Here is a 24,575-nt window from a genome sequence, read left to right as displayed (position 1 = left end):
TTGCTATACTGTCTTGTCTTCTGATCATATTATCTTCTCAAACGGATATGCCATTATGTTAACTTACAGTATTAACTTGTTTAATGTTGTGTTATTTTGTCCGTTTGCTATGCTGTCTTGTCTATTGACCATATTATCTTGTCAAAAGGACATGTCATTATGTTTACAGAAGTGTTAACTTGTTTAAAGCTGTGTTATTTTGTCCGTTTGCTATACTGTCTTGTCTACTGACCATGTTATCTTGTCAAAAGGACATGTCATTATGTTTGCATGCAGTATTAACTTGTTTAAACATGTGTTATTTTGTCTATTTGCTATACCGTCTTGTCTACTGACCATATTATCTTGTCAAAAGGACATGCAATTATGTTTACATAAGTGTTAACCTGCTTAAAGATGTGTTATTTTGTCTGTACGCTATACTGTCTTGTCTACTGACAATGTTATCTTGTCAGAAGGATATGTCATTATGTTTACAAAAGTGTTAACTTGTTTAAAGCTGTGTTATTTTGTCCGTTTGCTATACTGACTTATCTACTGACCATGTTATCTTGTCAAAAGGACATGTCATTATGTTAACATGCAGTATTAACTTGTTTAAACATGTGTTATTTTGTCCATTTGCTATACTGTCTTATCTACTGACCATGTTATCTTGTCAAAAGGACATGTCATTATGTTTACAAAAGTGTTAACTTGTTTAAAGCTGTGTTATTTTGTCCGTTTGCTATACTGACTTATCTACTGACCATGTTATCTTGTCAATTTCTTGTCAATTTGACATACCATTATGTGAACATACAACATTAACTTGTTCGATACCATATTAACTTGTTCAACGCAATGTTATTGTTGTTGCCACATTACGGTGACGTCATCAGCCCGTCTCGATAGAGTGCGAAATGGACGCCATTTCACGAAATGGTCTTTTCATCTAAGAAATGGATTTCTATTACTTACATTACGGCTTTAATTTCAATGAAATCTGTATTTTCTAATATACATATGAAAGATAAGAGTTGAACCTACATGCTGGTTAGTGTTGGTGCGCCGTAAAACCCAAATCAAATCATACATGCTGGTTATTTTCATATTTTTTCCAATTTATTACGGAAAGCTTACTATCTATTAAGACCGCATCCTACGAAATGGACATCTTGCAAGAACTTTTACGTATTGGATTTTTACTTTTTAATTGCGGCATTAATTTCAAAGATATCGGTAATTTCTTAAATAGATATATTTAGTAAGAGATAAACCTAATGTTGGTCATTTTAAAGATATATTTATCTAATTTATAACCGAAATGCTACACATTATTAAGACCGCGTCCTACGAAATGGACATTTTTAAAGAAAAAAAGAAAATACCGATATCATTGAAAGTTAATTCACAATTAAGTGAATAAATGTCCATTTCGTAGAAGTTTGGCATGAAAATCTCCATTGCGATTTACGCGGTCTTAATAAAATGCCATATTTTGGTTATAATTAGATAAATATATTATTAAAAGTGACCATCATTTAGTATTTCCTCTTATTTTTCATATCTATTTAAGAAAATACAGATAACATTGCAATTAAAGTAACATTTAGGAAAATAAAAGCCCGTTTCGTAGACGAAAAGTACATTTCGCGAAATGGAGTACATTTCGCACTCTATCCCTACCCACCGCAGAGACGGACTGATGATGTCATCACACTGTGTTAACAACAACAACAGCATTGCGTTGAACAAGTTGATATGGTATCAAACAAGTTAATGTTGTATGTAAACATAATGGTACGTCAAATTAACAAGGTAATATGGTCGGTAGACAAGACAGAATAGCAAACGGACAAAATAACACAGCTTCAAATAAGTTAACACTTCTGTAAACATTATGACATGTCCGCTTGACAGGACAATATGGTCAGTAGACAAAACAGTACAGCAAAATAACACAACTTTTAACAAGTTAATACTGTATGCAAACATAATGGCATGTCCGTTTGACAATATAACATGGTCAGTAGACAAGACAGAATAGCAAACGGACAAAATAACACAGCTTCAAATAAGTTAACACTTCTGTAAACATTATGACATGTCCGCTTGACAGGACAATATGGTCAGTAGACAAAACAGTACAGCAAAATAACACAACTTTTAACAAGTTAATACTGTATGCAAACATAATGGCATGTCCGTTTGACAAGATAACATTGTCAGTAGACAAGACAGTATAGCAAACGGACAAAATAACACAGCTTTAAAGAAGTTAATAGTGTATGTTAACATAATGGCATGTCCGCTTCACAAGATAATATGGTCAGTAAACAAGACAGTATAGCGAACAGACAAAATAACATATCTTTAAACAAGTTAATACTGTATGTAAACATAATGGCATGTCCGTATGACAAGATAATATGGTCAGTAGACAAGAAAGTATAGCAAACCGACAAAATAACACATCTTTAAACAAGTTAATACTGTATGTAAACATAATGACATGTCCGTGTGACAAGATAATATGGTCAGTAGACAAGACAGCATAGCAAACGGACAAAATAACACAGCTTTAAACAAGTTAACACAGCTTTAAACAAGTTAATACTGTATGTTTACACAATGGCATGTCCGCTTGACAAGATAACATGGTCAGTAGACAAGACAGTATAACAAACGGACAAAATAACACAGCTTTAAGACATTTTAAACAAGTTAATACTGTATGTAAACAAAATTGCATGTCCGTTTGACAAGATAACATGGTCGGTAGACAAGACAGTATAGCAAACGGACAAAATAACACAGCTTTAAACAAGTTATTACAGCTTTAAACAAGTTAACACTGTATGTAAACATAATGGCATGTCCGTTTGACAAGATAGTATGGTCAGCAGACAAGACAGTATATCAAACAGAGAAAATAACACTGTTTTAAACAAGTTAATACTGTATGTAAACATAATGACATGTCGGTTTGACAAGATAATATCGTCAGTAGACAAGACAGTATGGCAAATGGACAAAACACAACTAGACCAGACAGTATAGCAAACGGACAAAATAACACAGCTTTAAACAAGTTAATACTGTATGTTAACATAATGACATGTCTGTTTGACAAGATAATATGGTCAATAGACACCGGCGTTCCATATATTTATATGGTTTTTCGCGGGTGCCGTCACTCCAGACTAATATTTGGCAATAGATATTTGTATTTTTGTCATACAAATCCACCCAGATAACCATTTTTATTTTAGAATGCTGTATTTACATCAAAGTGTTTGAAGTCTTATTCTGGTTCAAGGAACTTTTTTGTGGGATGTACTCATCCAAGATCTGGCGGTTTCATAACGATATAGCACGCGAACATGTGCATTTATTATATGTATAAAAATGCTGTATCATTTCAGTACCAATAAGCCATCTATTCTTGACAAAAAGACAGACTGGCTAAATGTGCACTGTCCAAAAATACGTGTCTTTGCTATTATAATTGGTAAGAAAATAATTTATTTACTCAAATTACTCCCGGTAACAGAAATAATATTATCTTTTGTTGTAGAGCCTAGAAAATTGTCAGCCATAATTTATTGCACAACAGCGCAATTTCTAAATTTGAAATTTTGTGAGAAAATAATTGCTTACAAGGACGCTATATTTATAGTATTCAGACTATATAAATAAATTTTATAAATGAACGCGTTTTTGCTTTTTTGTGTTTATAAAAATTGTTTATAATTTACATTTCATGTCACTACTGCCAACACACAGGAACATTAGTATTCCGTACAGACTTTAGAGTGCTTCTCACAGACAGGGTTACTTTATCAGCTGTGCAGTGCAATTAAACTTGTCAGCTGTAAATGCAATGTAAACTGATGTAAATCATGATTTTCATGACAGGATGGGCATTTTTCGGGTTGCATAATTATGTCTCCTCCCGCAGAGGTGGATATATTGTATGTGTCTTGTCTGCTATCTGTCATGAACTGTTGGCATCGCTTCCTATCCTGATTGATGAAACCAAACGGCGGTAATGTGTATGAAGTATGTTTGTGCATGTGGTATCTACTTTCTGGTCAGATGGTTTAGTTATTATCTCTGGTGATATTTATTTAGACTATTTGCCATTTTGGTGAAACGTAACAGCAACGAATGCAAACACAACTTACAAGTAAAACAGTGTATATATTCTTTCAAGTTAAGTACATGTACAATTATTTTACAGAATCAAAACTTGTCTAGAAACTTTATCTTGTAACGCAAAGCAGACCATACAATTACACTAAGCTTTACATTAAGCTTTTTATAACCATAGAAGTTGTTACTAATATTAGTTTTGTAAGATTTAAAAAGCAAATTAGATACTTTATTAAACCACATAATCATAATGATATTAATCATTTGCTGATATTTTATCTCTACGTTTCCTTCAAATGACCGAAATATGAAACACTGCGACGCAAGGACGAAAATATTTTGTTATGTCACGACTTCATAACCGTTACTTATCTAGTTCACGTTTTTTATGACAATAACAATATTTATTGTTGATAAACGACTTCTGTACACATTGTTATTTTTTCCTGCGTAATTGCAAATTACAACATTTAACATACTTATTTCACACACTTCATATGTTACATTATTTAAAGTCCCAATATGAGCTGATTCTTTTGTTCATTTTATGAATATATACAAAGAGGGTATGGCACGAGTGTCATATTTGCCGAGAAGTTATCTAGTTTATCAAACGAGTTTAATAAAATCAGTATTAAAAGACACAAATGTTACAATCTTTTCACCACATAGAAGATTTACCTGCTGAACTGAATCTTTTCTTCCATTACCTTTAACAGAGACAATTCGACCAACGTACTGGCTTTAAGTCAAACATGTAATAAATGGACATTTGTGTTACTTTTCTGCTTATATCGATAGCCCAAAATTTTATAGGTGTACATTTTTAGCCCGCAGCCTTTTTTATTTCTACTTATGCACATATAAACACTCAGTAACTATTAACAGTATTTACAGTATTTGCTTGTCTACCTAGATTGTCTAGTCAATTCACTTGAAATACAATTTCAGTTCTTATGTCTACGATTTTATACATTGCAAAAAGCTTCTTTCATGACGGTTGTCATTTTAGTTGCTGCTGTAGACCGGTAGAGAAATATTTAAGATTATATGACATTTACTTGGTAATGGTGTAAGCTACCTATTTATTGGGCAAGAGTGTAGCCTTTATTATTCCAGACACAGGCAGATCTGAAGATATTTAGTCCATCTGTAATTCATTTTATGATTTTCTATCGTGGACATGTAAATCTCATACCGGTCAATCTGAATGTTTGCAAACAATCCCGCTTCAAAGTGATTTCCATGACTGTGATAAAACTACTTCATATTTATTAGGGTGTTATATATCAAAACACTTGTTATGATGCAAGGAATTGACTGCTCTATGATTTCAATAAAGAACGGTGCCCGTTCCTTATTTGATTTTTTTATCGAGACACACCTTCCTCACCGGGCCTTCAACATTGGTCAGTTGCATCACGTGTACACATCTCGGGAGGTTATATATTGGCTGGAGGACAATGGCGTCGGTATCTGTGTAAGAGCGCCAAATTCAAACCTGGAATTAATGCAGTACTCTGCGTCAATAAATTTCGGAACTTTACTTAAAACTTTGTTATTATCTATGTGATTTCTCTGACACACATTAGTTTGTGCAGATATACAACTTGTGTACAAATCATCCGAACCGTGCTAAAATTAAATCTGTAGCATTATTGTAAAAAGAAACCTGAATAGATTCTATGTACAGGAAATATGTATAACAACTCGGGCTCACGTACTAGTATATAGTGTATGACGGCAGCTATACATGCGTGAGAACAATATTTTTACACTTTACACACTTGCATTTGGTTAAATGACTACAATGCTCAAAGCAGTACATAATAGCAAGTCAAATACTAGATACCCCTGTCCAGTAGGTCCTTTAGTGACCAAAGAAGGGTTAGCAGGTCACCTGAATCAGTCCATTCAAATGTCTCATGGACGCACTTACAGATCTAATACAAGACGCCACCAGTCCAGAGTCATAGTACTACATATTTTCCATAGGTCGCATACTAGACGTTACAAGTTTAGTCGTTCGCATTGTTACCAGGGGCAAGCAGAGCAACATCACTGGAGTCAATACAGATCTGGTGGTAGACGCTATCGACTTGAAGCATCAAAGAAAGATTTGAGCGTAGAAGAAATGTCAATCTTATAGTAACATTAATAAGAATAGGTAAAAGATACTTTGTGACAATGACTGTGACAATAATCATTTTAAGACCTTCCTCATATCCACGTCCAGCCCATTTCCAACATCACAACCCAAATTATCATACAGCAGTACCTAGTTTGATTACGGAGCCCTTTATTGTGTAAAGGAATCTTTGAAAGAATACTGCTCATACTTTGAAAACTTGAGAACTTGGTAACTGGGATGATAGAAATAAAGTTCTGTTCTTGGCAACATCTCTAAGGAGTCAACCTCATACTTTCTACACGAGTCTGGATTCATATCACGACAGGTCTTAGCATACCAAATGCATTATAGATTGGGCAACTGTGCCCATGCTGGCAAATGGCTTGATGTGCTGGAAACAAGGCGGCATAAACGAGGGGAAAGTATCGCTACATTATGTGATGACATTCGCCAACTTGCTAAGTAAGCGTACTTCCAGCTGTCCAGTACAGCTGAAGATGCGATTGCACTCAATCACCTATGTAAATTGAAACGCCGATGCATTGATAATAATAACTGTACTTCTTTGCAAGATGCTGCTGCTGTAACAGACAGATAGGAGACTATTACTTGAGAATCAAACAGTAGAATCACTATGTGCAATGTGCGTGCTATAGACACAAGCACAGAAATTAGATTCTATACTTGAACGAAATGCTTGTTTTCCGCATAACACTCCAAGAGGACAAAACTCGAGGTCAAAACCTATGCGACACTGCTTCACATGCAATGCCACTTTAATACTATCTATATAGGGAATGCCAATCTAGACCTAGACGCCAGAACTACCGTCCTTCCTCGGTGCGAAGTCTGTGATTGTCATCAAGGACCCAAAAGCTTTTGCTTTAATTTTAGTCTGAAAAAGGAAAATTTCCCTACTTGTCCAAAGGAGGTAAAATCATAAAGGTGAGAACCATCTAAGAATAGTCATGTAACTGGGGACAAGTACTTACTTTAGGAATCCTTAAAGGTATACGTACGTGTTCATTACGATTTTTTTTGTTGACATTTTGGTAAAAACGCATTAATAGATGTGCTAAGGTGAGAAATAAAATCACACTGTAGTATGAAAAGTAGTTCCAAGTCACAGTATTTTAATTTTGATCTCACGAAAATTCGCTCGAAAATGGCTTTCTCGCAATCGTGCTTATAATTTGAAATGGGGAAAGCTATCTGTACATATTTTTTACTTTACATAGAAAATATAGACAACTGAATTTAGTAAATGCATGTCTTTTTCTGTCTAAAAAATTTTGATCACAGTGCCCTTAAATCAATAGTAATATACGGAGTTACACTAGAAGAATGATCAACTATATTATAAAAAAACACATTGAATTGCTGCTTAGACTAGAACGTTATCAGGAGACAATACTTATCGCAGTTTCTGATAAATAAATTAAGTGACTAAAGGTACGTTTCCCTTGGAAATTGATGAAAACGAATACAGAAGAAAAATCCTAAGCTGCTGCGTAACTGCATTTTGCAGCCGCTGATCCTTTGGCTCCTACGTTACTGATCAGTTCAGTCATGAATCGTCTTTTTTCGGCCTTCTAAGTAATTTAATTCATATTTTGTAGCACTAACGTGTTACATGACTGTGTCAGTGACAACACCGAGTTGGTTATATTGTATGTTTATCAGAGAACGTACTGGAAATAACGCATTTTCTGTGTCATGACATTGTTTACCTGCTATTTTGGTATGGTTTCCCGAAGTATTTGAGAAAGGTGCTTAGATTTGCTGGAAAACAAATAGCAACAAGTATTCCATAATGTTCAGAGCACATCATGCGCTACATGCCGTCTCTGACAATAATTTCTAAATAACTGGAAAAGGCAACTTTCTTACCAAAACCGCTCCGTTTAATCCGAGATCATACGTTACTGATCTTGTTTTTCAAAGTAACGATTGGATATGGTGTTATCAGAAGATGAAATTCAACAATCAAAAACAATACTAATATAGCACGAATGTCTTTACAGTCGTCTAACGATCTCGGAAAATGTGAGCGCATACAACAGAGGATACATACAGGAATGCTGTGCTGTGCGACAGCTAGCCAAACACCAGCCAGTGGGGAATCGACAAGCTGAAAGAGAAGAAAGTTTCTAAATGCTTGAAAAAGGTGTAATTTAGCCAACCAATCATCTGTAGTACTTGATACCAAGAAAGACGGTAGTATTCGATTCTTTGTAAACTTTAGAGTCCTTAATGATCTAACAGTAAAAGACGCGTATCCTCTCTCTCGAGTGGGTTGATGAATGCTTGGATGCACTGGCAAACTCTAAATTTTACAGTTCAATCGACCTATGCTCTGGATTTTGGCAAGTTGGAATGGTATCGGAAGATCATCAGAAACAGCATTTGCTACTAATCTTGGCTTATTTCAATGGACAGTTGTGTTTTGGTTCAGCCAACATTCCATCAACTTTTCAACGTCTGATGGAAGATCATTTACGAGGTCTGCTATGGAAAGAACTAATTATTTACATGGGCGATATTATTAGTCCAAGCAGCAGAGTATCCAAAGGTCTCCAGAGGTTGCGAAACATCGTCAATAGGCTTCTAAATATTAAACTTTCCTAACGTGCCTTCTTCCAGAAGCAGAACAAATTTCGTGGGCATGTTGTCTCAGAACAGGGTGTATCAACTGACGCCGACAAAATCACAGCTGTGAAAAACTGGCCACAACCAAGGACAACTGAGGAAACTGGAAGCTTTCTAGGCCTTTGATCGTATTATAAAAGACTACATAAATTATGTGAAAAGGGTGTCAAATTTCAAGGTACTGAAAACGCTCAGAATGTCTTTGTTGAAAAGTGAAAGAAAGCTTTAGCAAGTGCACCAATTTTGGCGTTCCCATTTCTAGACACACCTTTCACTCTTGGCACTGATGGAAGCAAAATATGCGTTGGCGCAGTACTTTTGAAAAAGCAAGACAGTCACGAAAAAGTAAGTCAATATCGAAAATGTAGTGGCATACTGTCCGACAAGGAAAGAACTTTTTGCTGTAGTAGTCACCTTAAGAACTTATTTCACTCTTATCACTATGGACAGCCTAAATTACTACCACATAAATTTGAGTCACTTTTTTTCCGAAAAACAGGCCAAAGTATCTCATTCTTCAGAAAGGTAATGAAAATGACATCTAGTACTTCAATCACCAGATTTTATCTTGATGGCTGACCCCAGCTGAAATACGTGAAGCTCAATTTAACGATACAATGCAGAACGACCAAACTGGGAATGTCATCAGGTACTTCAATACTGAAAACATTATGACGGCAATGGGATTTAACTTTAATTGATAGGTTAATTCATTGTTAATTTAAAGATACAGACTTAAACAGTGAAAAGCACCTGCTTGTAGTACCATATAGCAAAAGATGAATTATGCACTATTTTCATGACATCACGTGTGCCGGACATTAAGGAATTGAGAAAATGCTTCACCGAGTGATTTAACTGGCCTGGTATGAAAGACGATATTACCAAATACTGCAATACTTGTGACCAGTGTATTCCTCGTTAATCCACAACAGCCTCAAAGGTTCCACTACAGCAATACTTAGTAGGCGGACCTATTAAGAAAACAGCCATGGACAATCTTGGCCCGCTTCCTCAAACAAAGATTGGTAATGAATTCATTTTAGTCATTGTAAACTGTTTCACCAAATGGACAGACGCATATGCCTTACCAAAGCAGAAATCCAGTAGAATCATAGAAGTAATTGTCAATGAATTTATTTGTAGTTTTGGTACTCTATTTCAAATTTTGACTGATCAGAATATCAATTTTACATCCAGTCTTTTTAAAGAGGTAATTGATTTCTTACATAGACTAGCAGTGTTAGGTCACAAGGCAATGGAACAGTTGAACGTTTTAACCGAGACTGAAATTTATGCTGACCGTGTTCTGCCATGATAATCAGCGTAATTGGGACATCTACCTTACTCAGTTACTCATGGCTTAAAGCGCTTCAGAAGATATAAGTACGAGTTTAACTCCAAATGAAATGTTGTTTTTTTGTTGGTTGTTTTCAACAGTATTTCATTTATAAAGCGGAAAGCAATTCACCTAACCAGTGTTCCTGGATTCTGTGCCTGGTGTGCAAGTAGAAACCTGTTCTCCGCAAGTAACTGCCAGCCAACTTCCCCACATGAATCAGAGGTTTGAGGACGAATGATTTCAGACACAATGACTATTATCAAATCGTTACGAAGAACGGGGATCCAACTCATGCCACCGCGATCCGTAGATCTACGCTCTATCTATTGAGTTAAGCGTGTGGGTTTCAAACGTATTCGGACATAATTTTGTTATGCCGTTGGTATACCACAACAAAATTATCAAGTTAAAAAAAATGGTTCAGTTTATGTCACCAATCTACACAAAATATCAGTAATATTCACAAACATGCAAGAACATCGCAGGAAATAAATGCTAACTAACAAAAACGTCACTATGATCTAAAGCAAAGAAAAGGTTTTTCCGTGAAGGTCAATTAGTATTGCGCTTTAACACTGCTATTTGTTCTAAACTAACCTCAAAATGGAAAGGTCCATATATTATTGTTAGACAGCTACATGACGTAACATATTTAATAACACATTCAAGAAGAATGAAACAAAAAGTTTGTCATTTTGACAGACTTTTACCATACGGTAAAAATCCCCAAAAGTTGTGTTTATCTGCATAAAAACAAACAAAAGCTAGACCGACATGTTAGACAATTACCTTTGTTGAACTATCCTAACATTGAAAAACTCTGATTTGTAATTACTGTTCATATGCTTGAAATTAGTATTATCCGAAGTTAAAGCCTGTGTAGTAACTGAGAGGGATGTAATAGAATCAAGAAATATGCAGTTTTATGGGTCATAAAATGAAAACGCTGGTCCGAGACTGAAGTATTATCTTGAAAGGTTGATGGTTCTCTGGGTGCACCAGTTTGCGAATGAAATAGGGAGTTCTTTGCTGATGGCAATGATGACGCGCATCAAGGGTATGAATTTCACCTATGTTTATTTGTCATTCACTGTAAGCTGTAATTTAAGATACCACCCTGCAGTAGAATTACAACGCGTGTGTAGAAATAGTGACATTTAATCAGACTTCTAACAAAATGAAGCAATGCCATACATATATATGTAGACACACTGCAGTCATGTTATTCACAGTACTTTTTATAATGATATTTTCAGTAAATATATTGAATAGTTTGATAATTTACAATAAATAATTATCATCAGACAGTAATTTTAAAAGCTGGAAACAATGCAGTGTTTAAACTGACCAAAAAAACTGTATTGAATGTGAAAAAACCCATAAAGTTATTAGTCTAAGTATGGAAAAATGACATTTATGCATTTATAATATTCTTTTAGAATAGAATCTTGTTGGATTTGTAAAGCTGTGTTCCAGAACAGGAAGCAACTAAAGCAGCATGCTGGGAAGGAACGTTTCATTCTTACTGTTGTATGCCCAGTGTGGTGCCTCAAAAAAGTGCATTTCAAAAGGGTCTCGGACTTAAATGATCACTTATCAGAATCACATACCTTTCTGAATTCAAACATCTGGATGATGATCCATCTAATGAAAGTAATGGGTTCTGCCTGTCTGTATTCCCAAAGTACTAGACTAAATTAGTACAAAAAGCTAACCGTTTTAGCTTAAGTGTAGTACGTTTTAGGGACACAAATGATAATGTGGGCAAAACATCTAGATGGTAGATGCAGAAAAAGTAGTTAAGAATGACTAGAATGATGGGGAGCAGGCGAGAGTTCTTATACTGATTCATTCGAAGTTGTCCAACACATCTGAGGACTTGATAATCAATCAACTTTCTTTAAACACAAGGACATGATAAATTACGTGCTGCTTTAACCGATGATCTGTTTGAGGATAAATTAGCTATGAGAGGCATTGCATGCAGGCTGACTGTACTGAAGGATGCCGCCGGACATGAACATTTTAACTCTAGCTTTGCTTGCTGAAACATGTCCGGAACTGAAATCGAACAATTCAAGAAAGTAAGTCGCCCATAGGAGTTTGATATAGGAGGTGCATATCATTAAAGTTAAATGGGCTAAAAGAAAATCAAATTAACATCAAATGCCACAGATTCTTCTACATTACCTCAAGAAACAGCAAAATTACAACATGTCCATCACTGCCTGCTCCATTTCAAATATTTCAAATGCTAACAGTTCTTTGAATCTTAAACCGCTTTCTCGATCAGTTATTTTGTCAAGACGTAAGAAGCCAGTAAAAAGTACAGTGAACTCTGATATGTTATCCCCACATAACCCTAAAGTTACCTTGTGTCCAAGTTTCTTAGAATGGGTTCCATGCCTGTGTCACCCTGTCCGAAGAAAGTAGGGGAAAGATGACTCAAATCTGTAACACTAACAGAAGGAAATCTTACCTGTAAATGGTCACCTAAACACTGGAGAAATCTTTCACCTGACCAGACACTGCTTTAGTTAGAACTTTTTACCTTCAGATTTATGCAAGAATATGGTATAAATACAAGTAACTTAGAGCGTTCCGACATTCTTGATCAGTTCGTTTTTCTTGTCTTACCCGGAACAAAAGCATACTGTCTACCGGATGTTAGAAAATGTCCGACAGTGTATCTCTTAGGATGATAGCCAATGGTAAAAATAATAAATGTGAAAAAATGGCTCGCAATGATGGAGTGCAGCAGTATGCTCTGGGAAACCACAAATGATAAACTGCTAAGACACTGTAACAGAATTCCACTTAGAAACAGACTACAGGATTGTAGACAAAAGTACATATTTTGATCTTTTTGTAAAAGTAACATCAGAACAACATAAAAAGTAATCTACTTTGAAGTCATACTTTTGTGTCATTTCAAGAAAGTGTTTTGACTTGAAACCATTTAAGATGTATTATACTATAGACTATAATTCTACAATAAAAATCTACTTATCATCAATTTTATAAGATTAGATACAGGCTGTCATAAGCTCGCCCGCTTAGCTCAAAAGGGAGAGCGCAGAGCGCAGATCTACGGATAGCGGGGTCGTGAGTTCGATCCCCGGGCGGGGCTGATGTTCTCCGTGACGATTTGATAAAAGACATTGTGTCTGCAATCATTCGTCTCCGGAAGTTGGCAGTTACATGCGGAGAACAGGTTTGTACTTGTACAGAATCCAGGAACACTGGTTAGGTTAACTGTCCGCCGTTACATAACTGAAATACTGTTGAAAAACGGCGTTAAACCCAAAACAAACAAACAAACAAACAGGCTGTCATAAGTTATACATACCAGGATTTTTGTCTAGCTAATGCATTTTCCATACCATGGTACTTGTCACTTTGAGATACAGTGTGTGTTGTAAGTTATACTTAGCATGAAAATTTGTAAGAATGGAGTACAGGATGTGTTATAAGTTCTATTCCCTTACGTTTATCTATATAATGTTACCATAGATGTACATAAGTTAACTTTACTTACCATGTTGTTAAACTTTCTATGTCAGATGAGATACAGTTTGTGCCTAAAGGTATATTACGCATGCGCATCCAGTTCCTTATTTGTTTCTTAAAATTTTGTTTTTGAAAGTTTGGGAAGAATGTAAGAAAACCAAGAACTGCATTTTTGTACATTGAATATTTCAGCTCTCAGCTTCTTTATCTCTATTTATAACACATATAAACACTCGGTAACTATTCACTTACTTACAGTATTAGTTTAACTACCCAGATTGTCAAGTCACTTCACTTGAGTTACAGTTTAACTTCTTATATTTACGATTTTCTACATTTTTCAATGAGGCTGCCATTTTAGTTGTTGTTTTAGACCGGTAGATAAATATTTATGATTATGTGACATTCACTTGGTAAAGGTGTAAGCTACCTATAGAATGAGCAAGAGTATACCCTCTATTATTCCAGCCACATTAAAATTTGATGATATTTAGTCCATATTTATTGCATTGTATAATTTTCTATCGTGGCAATGTAAATCTCTTACCGGTCAATCTGAGCGTCTGCAAACAGTGTTTTTGCATGATTGCGAAAAAAACTACTTCATATTTCATAGTGTTATATATCAAAACACTTTTTTAGGATACCAGGAATTGTTTGAGGTTTACTTTCATTTAAGAACTTTTTTATTTAATGCGTGATTCGCAAGAAACCCTGTCTGAAGCGCCGTGGAGAGACTAGTGTCTTGGAATTCCGGCCGGTCAACGTCCTAATTTCATTAGAGAACGGTGTCTATTCCTGATTTGATTGGTGTATAGAGACACATCTTCCTCACCGGGCCTTGGTCAGTTGCATCACATGGTATCATCCCAGGAGGTTATACATTGTCTGGTGGACAATGCGTCTGCACTATTCGTACACTTAGTTATTGTGTAAGAGCGCCGTAAAGTAAAGTCTTTTGAAAACCACTTGTCCGTTATATTGTTTAACCCGAGGTGTATCCACATCAAGATACACGTTTTTCAATGTGAAATTAATGCAGATCGTTACTGTGCTTACTCGAACAGTTAACTTCTACACGTAGGCCCTACTTCGTGTGTGACTTCACCTGACACCCGCATGTCATTACATGTCTTATAAACAAAAGATTCAAGGTTATAGGGTAAAATGGGGTAACTGGGACACTTAAAGAAACACTGTTGAGTAATATTTTAGAAAGACAAAATATATACTTGATTTATTGATATTTCAGTATGCGCAACCTATATAATATATGACGAATATAAACTTTTACAAATACCTGATAACCTGTGATTCACTATAAATTAATTAAACATTGGTCAAGTGTCCCAAGTTACCCCACCCAGTTGGGGTAACTTGGGACATTTTAGTTTTATTAGAATTTATGTATATTACAGTCGCATTTATGACAAATGAAACCATTCATGTCCACAGATCAAAAACGAATTCTAAACTGAAAATATAGCTCCGTATTAATTACAATTTATGACTGTTTTGTAAAACAAGGATGCATAAAGAAATCAATATGTCCAAGTTTTGCCTAAATTATGTCATTATTTGTTTCAATATATGCTTATTATATAAATCGTTTAAATTAGAAAAATGTTATAAGTGTAAATAACTATGTATGAATTAAACATAAACTTGACATAATCCATTATGTACTTATATATGTGATTTTTACACTTGAAACTGATCAAAATTTTAAACAGTCTTAAAACATAGATTTTATCAAATATTAACGGGACAATTAAAATGTGTGTCTTTTTTCACAAAGAAATAAGGACATTAACTAGCTTTTTGCATACAGGAAGACTCGGGGAGGAGGGGATGAAATGTGAGGGGAATGAAGGCAGGGTTAAGGAGATCTAGACGGACACATGGGCATACGCTCTCGGAAACTATTGGCAACTGTACCTAAAATGTGTTGTCTGGCCAATATTTGGTGTTTGCTTTAGCCTGAATATTTGACACAACGTCATCTTTTAAAGGAGTAATTAACTAAAAGAACTACTATGTTGGCTTGACTGTCAGTTGGTTCCTGTGCTTCACCTAGTATAAATACTACTTATTAATATAAGATTTGCCGACAGTTTCTTTAAACATGAAAGAAATATTAGTATTAGCCTATTAGACTATCAAAAATTCTAAACTCACCATATTTTACGCGGAACGAGTTGGAGGGGTTCACGGAACGATCTCCCTTTAAATAAACGTATGTGACTAAACAGTGACTTAGATCATGTAAACTTGGTATCGGGTAGAAAATTCAGTAGTTGCACCAGAGTTAAGCTAATATATATTACGACCACGCCTGTGAACTAGTGGTATACTTACAAAATATCAGAGTTTCGTCATTACTAGACTTTCTTTCCTATTTTCATTTCATTTGTGGAAAAAGATTAAAAGTTGACAATTTATAGTGGTTATGTCCATGCAGTTATGTACAACATTTTATGTACTGACCATTGGAGCATATCCCCATTTTCTTCCAGCATCCAGTTCGTTCAAAAATAAAATCATGGAGAACTTTGTTCTTAACGACAGTGTCCAACTTGCCCCAATACATTAGGGAAAGTGGGACACTTTTAAAAAGGAACGTTCAAAAATAAAGTATGTTGTAATTTCTCAAAAACAAATCCCATTGTATGAAATAGTAATGTGATAACTACATTTTTGCCACTCTTCCCATAACTGAAGGTATCAACACATACCAATATAAATATTTTGGACATGCCATATTTCGCAAACAAGCGCCTGTTTTATAACGTTGGTGTCTGACGTCAACGCAACGGTTCATGACAGGCAACTTTATTATTCAAAATGAAAGTCAATAAAACAAAATCATTAAACATTTTTATAGAATTTTAAAAAGATAATGCCATGTCTTTGACTTGCAATGATACACAATACGCTTCAATATTTCAAACAAGTTAAATGCGATATTACATGTATACGAGAACCAGCTTCTTGCGTCAAAATTGACGTCACATTTATGATCAAGCCGTTACGGTACCGAAATTAAATATTTTTAAGATCTTATTGATATACCGATGACATATAAGCAAGTATATCTAGAAAGTCAGACGACATTTTCCACTGTGCGTTTCACTAGACAGAAACATAACGAGAATGTTTTAATGCACCATCTGAAAAAAGTAGGCATAATTATTTACAGGGTGTAATTTTATGTTTTCTTATTTTTATTTAATTAGTAATATTCTCAACATATGTCTAAGGAAATCGATTCTTAAAATATTTTCCGATCCATCGGCAGAAAAGTTTTGTCATAATAGGCTTTAACACTGAATGTTCTTTTTCAACATATGATCTTATTTAGGGAACGTAACCAATATTTACCCCAATTTACTGAAAAGTGTAAAGTGTCCCAGTTTCCCCATTGTCCCAGTTACCCCATTTTACCCTATAACACTGAGTGCTATATTATGAGCCTGCTTTCTGGATCGTGCCTGCTGATTGCTCTTCAGAGGGAACATTTTAGGAGAAACTTCCACTTTTGATGGAGTTCAAAGTGACAGAAGGATTACATCCAAATGATAAGCAGTTTCGGAAAAAGGAAATGCCAAAACTGTCACGGACTAACATAGACTTTTCGTTATAAGTAACCTGATGCTAAATGTGTTACCTAGCTATTCTTCGCTATTCATATCTTCTTATCACCTTCTACCTTTATTCAATTTTCAAGTCAATACCTTATATGGTTTTGAAGCTGTGCTCCTTAAAACTAATTCTAATAGGCTTGTCTCTGTTAAAACACGCTTACGCTAGAATGACGTCACGTTAACTTGTGGTGACGTCAGAGATTTTGTTGCGACCATGAAAGAGTGCTACCCTATTTTATCTACTGTTTTAGATTAAGGGCATATTAGAAAATTTTACGATTTGAGATGCCAGTAAGTGCGTTTTTCTTGCATATTGAAACCACTTTCTGCTAAGATTTTCAGTCAATTTCATGATATTTTTCAAGGACAACTATCCGACATTTGGATAAATTTTGCAGATTGCTATAAATGTTGATGTATTTTTTATAGAGCTGAGTTGTATGTCGGCATTTCGTTTGATTTAAAGCAATTATTTAAGATAAATAATCATATTTTGAAATAATAACCAAACAGCGTCCCGCGGCGAGTGCCGAAGGCAGGAGAGGAGGAGAGCACGAGTGGGGGATTTCCCTCCCCCACTCTCTCTCTTAAGGGGTCTTCGGTGGTCTCCCCCGAGAAAATTTTAAGATTTGGGATGCTAGTAAGTGCATTTTTCTTGCATCTTGAAAGCATTTTCTGTTAAGATTTTCAGTCAGTTTCACGATATTTTTCAAGGATAACTTTCCAACATTTGACCAATTAGCAGATTGCTATAATTGTTGATGTATTTTTTTAGAGTTAATATGTATGTCGGCATTTTGTTTGACTGAAAGCATAATCATGTCTTACGATAGTAACCAAATAATCAGAAGAAATTAGCTTTCGGTTAGTTTTGTTTTATAACGCCGCGAAAAACAATTGTTTCCAATTGTTTTAACATACGGCATGCTTTTTTTTTATTTAAACAATTTTTAGAGTTTATAAAAGATATCGTCCTTTAAATCATACCAGATGAAAGATCCATCAAATTATCGTTTTGTTATGGTGGATCCAGTCAAGCATGGTCGATACGTTTGACACGAAGTGTGCCGAAGTTATTTTCACACCCACGGGCAATCATGACAGATACCGCTCGTTGTGGATAATTACATTAACAAGGCAATATTTCGGCACTTCTGATCAAAGCAAAAGATGACAATGGTACAACCGATTACGGCCGATATTATGTTCGGCCAAAAAAGTGGACCTGTTATACACTCGGGCGGTAATATGTTGTACAAATAATTTCACTCGGGCTGCGCCCTCGTGAAATTCTTACACCCGACGTATAACCGTCCATCGAACATAAATAGTGTTAAAACTTTTGCTATAAATTATTTCTTAAATACGAAAGACAATTTTGACATTTAAGCTCAATTTTGACTTTTGACCTATCAACCCGGTCTGTCCACGCTGCATATCGCCTCATCGCCACTTACCTATAAGTAAATTCCTTGAATTCTATACTACTCGTAAAACCTGAGTATGACAGATAGTTTTAACTTCAGGCCTTAAAGTACGTTATAACTATGCGTGTTTGTTTCTTACGAAAAGTATGTTGTTTACATATGTTCTGTTGGATAGTAAAATTGTTTTTGATGAGGCACTTTACATGAGAACGACCAGGATTTATATGAAATTTTGACAGCGCTTTAGGGTCGTTCTTTTAAACATTTGTTTCATTTGATTGTGTAATTGTTATTGATGAGTTAGTTTATTTCTTTTGCGTGGGCGTACAAGCGAGCATTTTAAAAGATTTATGAATACTAATTATTTTACTGAGGCTATTTGTCTAAATTCAAAGTGTCGGAATTATACTACCCATTCGTAGTGGTTCAACATTTGCATATATACTCAAATCTCTGTAATCATGTCTCACAAATCAGCAGTGATTTTTTAGTCTTTAACTGATCGGGACCAGAGAAGCTATATTTTCTCCCTCTTAAAGGCCTAAATCCACTACTATATATGTGTCACCCCACCCCAAATACAATAAACAACTGCCGTCTTATCTGCTGCTTATCAGCAATTATGCGACAGTAGCTAATTGGAAGGCAATTGACACAATAGAGGTCCCCGTTGAAAGAAATTTATTTTCCATCAGTGAATGTAAAATAATAATAATAATAATAATAATAGTAAAGTTTATATCATGATAAAGACTCATGCAAGGTTTCATCAATTTATATCAAATATTTTTAGCGCGTCAGACTTTTTTCGGACGGACGGACGGACAAGACCAAATCTGTATGCCCCCACCACTCATGGTGATTTACTTTATAACACTGAAATGCACATTGGGTTTTCATTCACAGACAAGTCAGTGTTACATTTTTCTTAAATACCAAAGTTTAAGGTGTGCACATCTCCAGATAGAACTTAAAAAAATTAAGCTTCCATTTTCTTCATAAAAACATGGTGAAATTTGTAATATATTCGTAAATAAGTTTCTTATTATTGAACAACAAATATTTTTCTTTTAATAAAGAAATGCCAAAAACAGATATAATTTTTAAAGTTACCACATATAAATTTATAAAATAAAAGTTTGATAATAAAATACACTGTATCCTCCACAGTTAGAAGGTAGACTGGCTTTCCAATAAACAATGACCTCTGTTTATTGGAACCATACTGTGAAAGTAATTAGTCCCCAACTGTGCTAATGAAGACAGGGATTCCTTGGATGCGCTGAATATGTAGAGACAGTTCGCAGTACGGGCTAGAGTTAAATTCAGAACTGTTACAGCTGACCATACGAGTGATCCGCGAGGTTACAAGTTCGCATCATAAATTATTATATAAGTAGAGAGAATTTATACTAACTAATCATCACCACAATATACCAGACCACAATATACTAGACCAATTGCGACAAAATGACTTGCAATATATATAGATTCTGACAATATATAGGTAGTTAGGTTGAAAGTATACCAGTTATTCCGTAGTGAAGTTATATATTCATGGATACTTCATTTCATCTTTTCTTAGTACTGCCTCTCCTTTATAATACTGATGCTTTCTAAATTATCAAAATAAAACTGAATCTTTAAACATAATAGTATGATATAACTCTATCTAGATAATGTACTTTTCAACAGTTTGTTGCTTTCAGTGCTTTGCACCTGTCGGTAGCGTCAATATGTCAGTCGGTTGGTACGTCCGGCTATAGGTAGATTGAACGGTTTCCGCCCGTTAACTTGAGAAGCACTTGGCCCAGAACCTTCAAACTTAGAACCATGATTGGGCATATAAAGCAAATGATCACTATAGCTTTTGGGGTCAAAGTCAGAGGGGCCTGAAGTCTGAAAAAGGTTTCCGACCAATAAATTGAGAACTACTTGACCTAGAACCTTCAAACTTGGTAGCATGATTTAGCTTATAAAGTAGATGACCCTATAGTTTTTGAGATTAGAAGGTCAAAAGTCAAGGTCACAGGGGCCTGAAGCTTGAAAACAGTTTCCACTCAATAACTTGAGAACCACTTCACCCACAACCTTCAAACTTAGAAGCATGATTGGGTTTATGAAGTCTCTATTGTGTCTAGAGATCAGTAGGTCGAAGGTCAACGTCACAGGGACCTAAACCATGAAAACGGTTTCCGACCAATAACTTGAGAACCACTTGACCTAGAACCTTCAAACTTAAAAGCATGATTGGGCTTACGAGATAGATGACCCCTTTGTTTTTGAAATCACAGGTCAAGGTCACAGGGACCTGAAAATGAAAACAGTTTCCCCTCATTAACTAGAAAATCTCTCTACCAAGAACCTTCAAACTTGATAGCATGATAAAAAAGATGACTCCTATATTTTTGGGGGTCGGTAAGTTAAAGGTCAAGGTCACAGGGGTTGATCCTACAAACTGTTTCCGCTAAATAAGTTGAGAACCGCTCTGCCTTAAACCTTCAAACTTAAAAGCATGATTGGGCATGACCCCCTATTGTTTTGGGGTCAACAGATCAAAGTTCAATATCACAGGGCCCTGAACAGTGAAAATGATTTCCCTAAAAAACGTGAGAACCTCTCAATCCACATTCAAACTTGATACTAGTGGCATGATTGGGCTTCTGAAGAAGATTATCCTTAGTGTTTTTGGGGTCAATAGGTCAAAGGTCAATATCACAGGACCTGTACATTGAAAACTATTTTAGAATCACTTGACCCAGAATCTTCAAATTTGATAACATGATGGGCTCAGGTAGTTAAGGACCCCTATTGGTTTAGAAATTAGTAGATCAAAGCTCAAGGTCACAATGATCATGGGACTGAAAATGAGACATCCCATCATGGGGGACATACGTGTTTTACAAACAGCTCTTGTGTAAGTGTTATGAAAAACAAGGAATGATTCGTTCAGTATACATGTACTATGTAATAATTATTTTCAAGACTTTTTAAGAATGATGATCTTCCCGGTTCAACCTTTTCCCTGTAATTTTGTTTTGATATGTACAAATATTTCTGCAATATATTTATTACATGTAGAGCAAACCAAAATATAGAACAGATTTTGCTTATAAATATTGTACTTTGACGAGCATAATATTAACCGCAAACAGCGAAAATACATGTATCCATATATGAATCATTCTCAAAGATATATTGTTGGATTGCTGGTTTTGTTTAAGCCACACGTCACATACGATGATAGTGAATTCAGCTGGCAGACCTTACACCCCCCCCCCCCCCGTTCCGAATATTAGAATATTACGTGCATTATTTGTAGTAACTGACCAGTTAAAACTGGATGTCTTCCTCACATCATCGAAATATCCTTTGCGGGGGTTTCGACCCCAAAGGAGTGAGCGACGAATAATTTGAAGTCATTGGAATGGTCAGAGAGAAACTGGGTGGGCGGAGAGGAGCTGACAAGACACGCCTACCTCAAACTTTCCATAAATTGAACTTTGTGGAAACTAGTAAGACGGTATAACTTTAACATCTCTCGTCCGCATTTGTAATAAAGGTCTCGGTTGTATAAAATAGATTAACAGACCTAGGGGATTAATCGACAAATGCACTTACGAAATTAATTAACAGACCTAAGGGATTAGTCGACAAGTGTACTTAGTATTATATCAGGCACTTTTAACACAACAGGGTGGAATCTATTTGAAATGTAAAATAACTGTAAACGTATATCAGGACGCAGCAGTGTAAGACGGTAGAACAGGAATGCAAAGCATTTTTATCATGCATCTATCAGCGAAAACTATGGTTTATGCAATTTATCATTTCTCATTCTATATCACGGTTTCTGCACATTTTTATACACTGTTCAGTTATCAAGAAAGGAAATTAGTTAGTAGGCATTTGCATTAGTTTAATAAAATTCACAAGAATTCGTGTTTAAATAGTGCCTTTATAAAATAAATCGATTGAAAGATAAAGCCAGTAATATTGCTGTATACGGATTGAAAACACTAGGAATTAGGTAATCCTGGGTCAGTAAGAAAAGAGCTCTTACCTTAAATCCCTTTGTATCGCCTTATTTAATGTTATACCAAGGAAAAATCCAACATGTAAACATGTAAATCAAACGTACAAGTGTACATTCATGAATCAAAACGCTTCGGCAATAATGCACGTAATAAAATTGAGACATGCAGCACACACCCTGGTTTTATTATGATTAAAGTTTGCTACATTCAGTCCACGCGAACTTCGGGCATGTATGTGTCAGATATACAATAAAATAATGATGAGCAGTACTTAACGTGGACTGATGTACGTCTATTTTTGTAATAGAAACAATTAAAGATTTGATTAATGAACCAATGAACATTGGCCGTTTATTGTCACTCGTCCTTTATCTTATTAAAATGGAAATAAATGCAGTCGTTAATAAGAGTAAACAATGCTTTAAATTGAAATGATGATGATAATTCAGCTCTATTTCACAACAGGTAACTGTCAAATGATTGAGTAAGTGAATGAAAACGAAGATGAATAGCGTAGCAAATATGAATAAAGAGGCTGTATTGTCTTTGTGGTTTTGTAATTTATTTGTTTTATTTATAATATTATAAACGGCCTTGTTCTATTTTCGAAGGACAATGCAGAATAAGTTATTTGAATTGTTACTGAAAAATTTGTTGTACTTAGTCATCGTTATATATAATGCAAAATCTAACCCCCCAAAAAAGACATTTTATAGACTGTTTCTATTTAACAAAAACTGTTCATTTTTATCATTGTTTTAAACGGTTTGGGTTTAACGCCGTTTTTCAACAGAATTTCAGTAATGTAATGGCGGGCAGTTAACCTAACCAGTGTTCTGGATTTTGTACCAGTACAAACCTGTTCTCCGCAAGTAACTGCCAACATCCCCACATGAATCAGAGGTGGCGGATGAATGATTTCAGACACTATGTCTTTTATCAAATCGTCACGAAGAACATACGCTTCGCCCAGGGCTCGAACTCACGGCCCCAAAATACGTAGATATGCGCTCTCCCTATTGAGCTAAGCGGGCGGGCGTTTGTTTTAAACGGGCAACATTAAATCCTTTTCTACTGTATAAAATAGATATATCATATACATCAGACAGAAACGACAACAGTCATGGGTATCAATGCTTTTTTTTTCTTTAATAGTTTTGGCTGTTTGATTCAGAAAATCTGTCCTTTTCATGAACGCTTAAACTTGCTAATTTTAACTGTAATTGTACACTATACAGTGCTTTCCACCGTCTAACGCTCTGTTTCATTGCATTTGCCTTTCCTTTAGACAGAAATCGGCCAAATCTCTTTTTACCGACTAAAATATATTCAAAACTAGTTTTGGTTCCATAATCTCGAAGTGCCCGATACCATCTGAATATTAATCAGTCGGCAAATCAGATTGATTGATAACGTATCCTAAGTATTTTAGCTATACGAAAGACGTATGCAACAGTCTTGCTAACTGGATGAAAGTGTTTAATTTTTTCACTCTGTGTCTTGTGTAAAAACGTTCATCATGACTGACATTTGTTTACAGTTTAAAAAGTATGTTAATCAGTATATTTAGCCAATTTATTTTATGTCTGAATGTACATGATATATTAACCATGAGGTAGATCTATGTGAGTTTCAGACGCAATCGGATGTGAAAGGGCTTCTGGTGACAAGCTGTTCCTGCCTTTATATGTAATAAAC

At 35.2% G+C, this 24,575-nt stretch overlaps 1 protein-coding gene across 1 annotated transcript in view; it reads right to left on the bottom strand.

Moving 5' to 3' along the window:
* Window positions 1-23,126, bottom strand: part of LOC123566550 (uncharacterized) — a 48,609-nt gene extending 25,483 nt beyond the window's left edge. The window contains exon 1 of the mRNA XM_045360759.2: window positions 22,904-23,126. The gene's annotated coding sequence lies outside the window, so the exon portion shown is untranslated. The remainder of the gene's footprint in view (window positions 1-22,903) is intronic.
* Window positions 23,127-24,575: the final 1,449 nt, after the last annotated feature.

This window comes from Mercenaria mercenaria, chromosome 8 (assembly GCF_021730395.1).
Source record: "Mercenaria mercenaria strain notata chromosome 8, MADL_Memer_1, whole genome shotgun sequence".
NCBI classification, from domain to species: Eukaryota; Metazoa; Mollusca; class Bivalvia; order Venerida; family Veneridae; genus Mercenaria; species Mercenaria mercenaria.
This window is presented reverse-complemented; position numbering and strand designations above follow the sequence as displayed.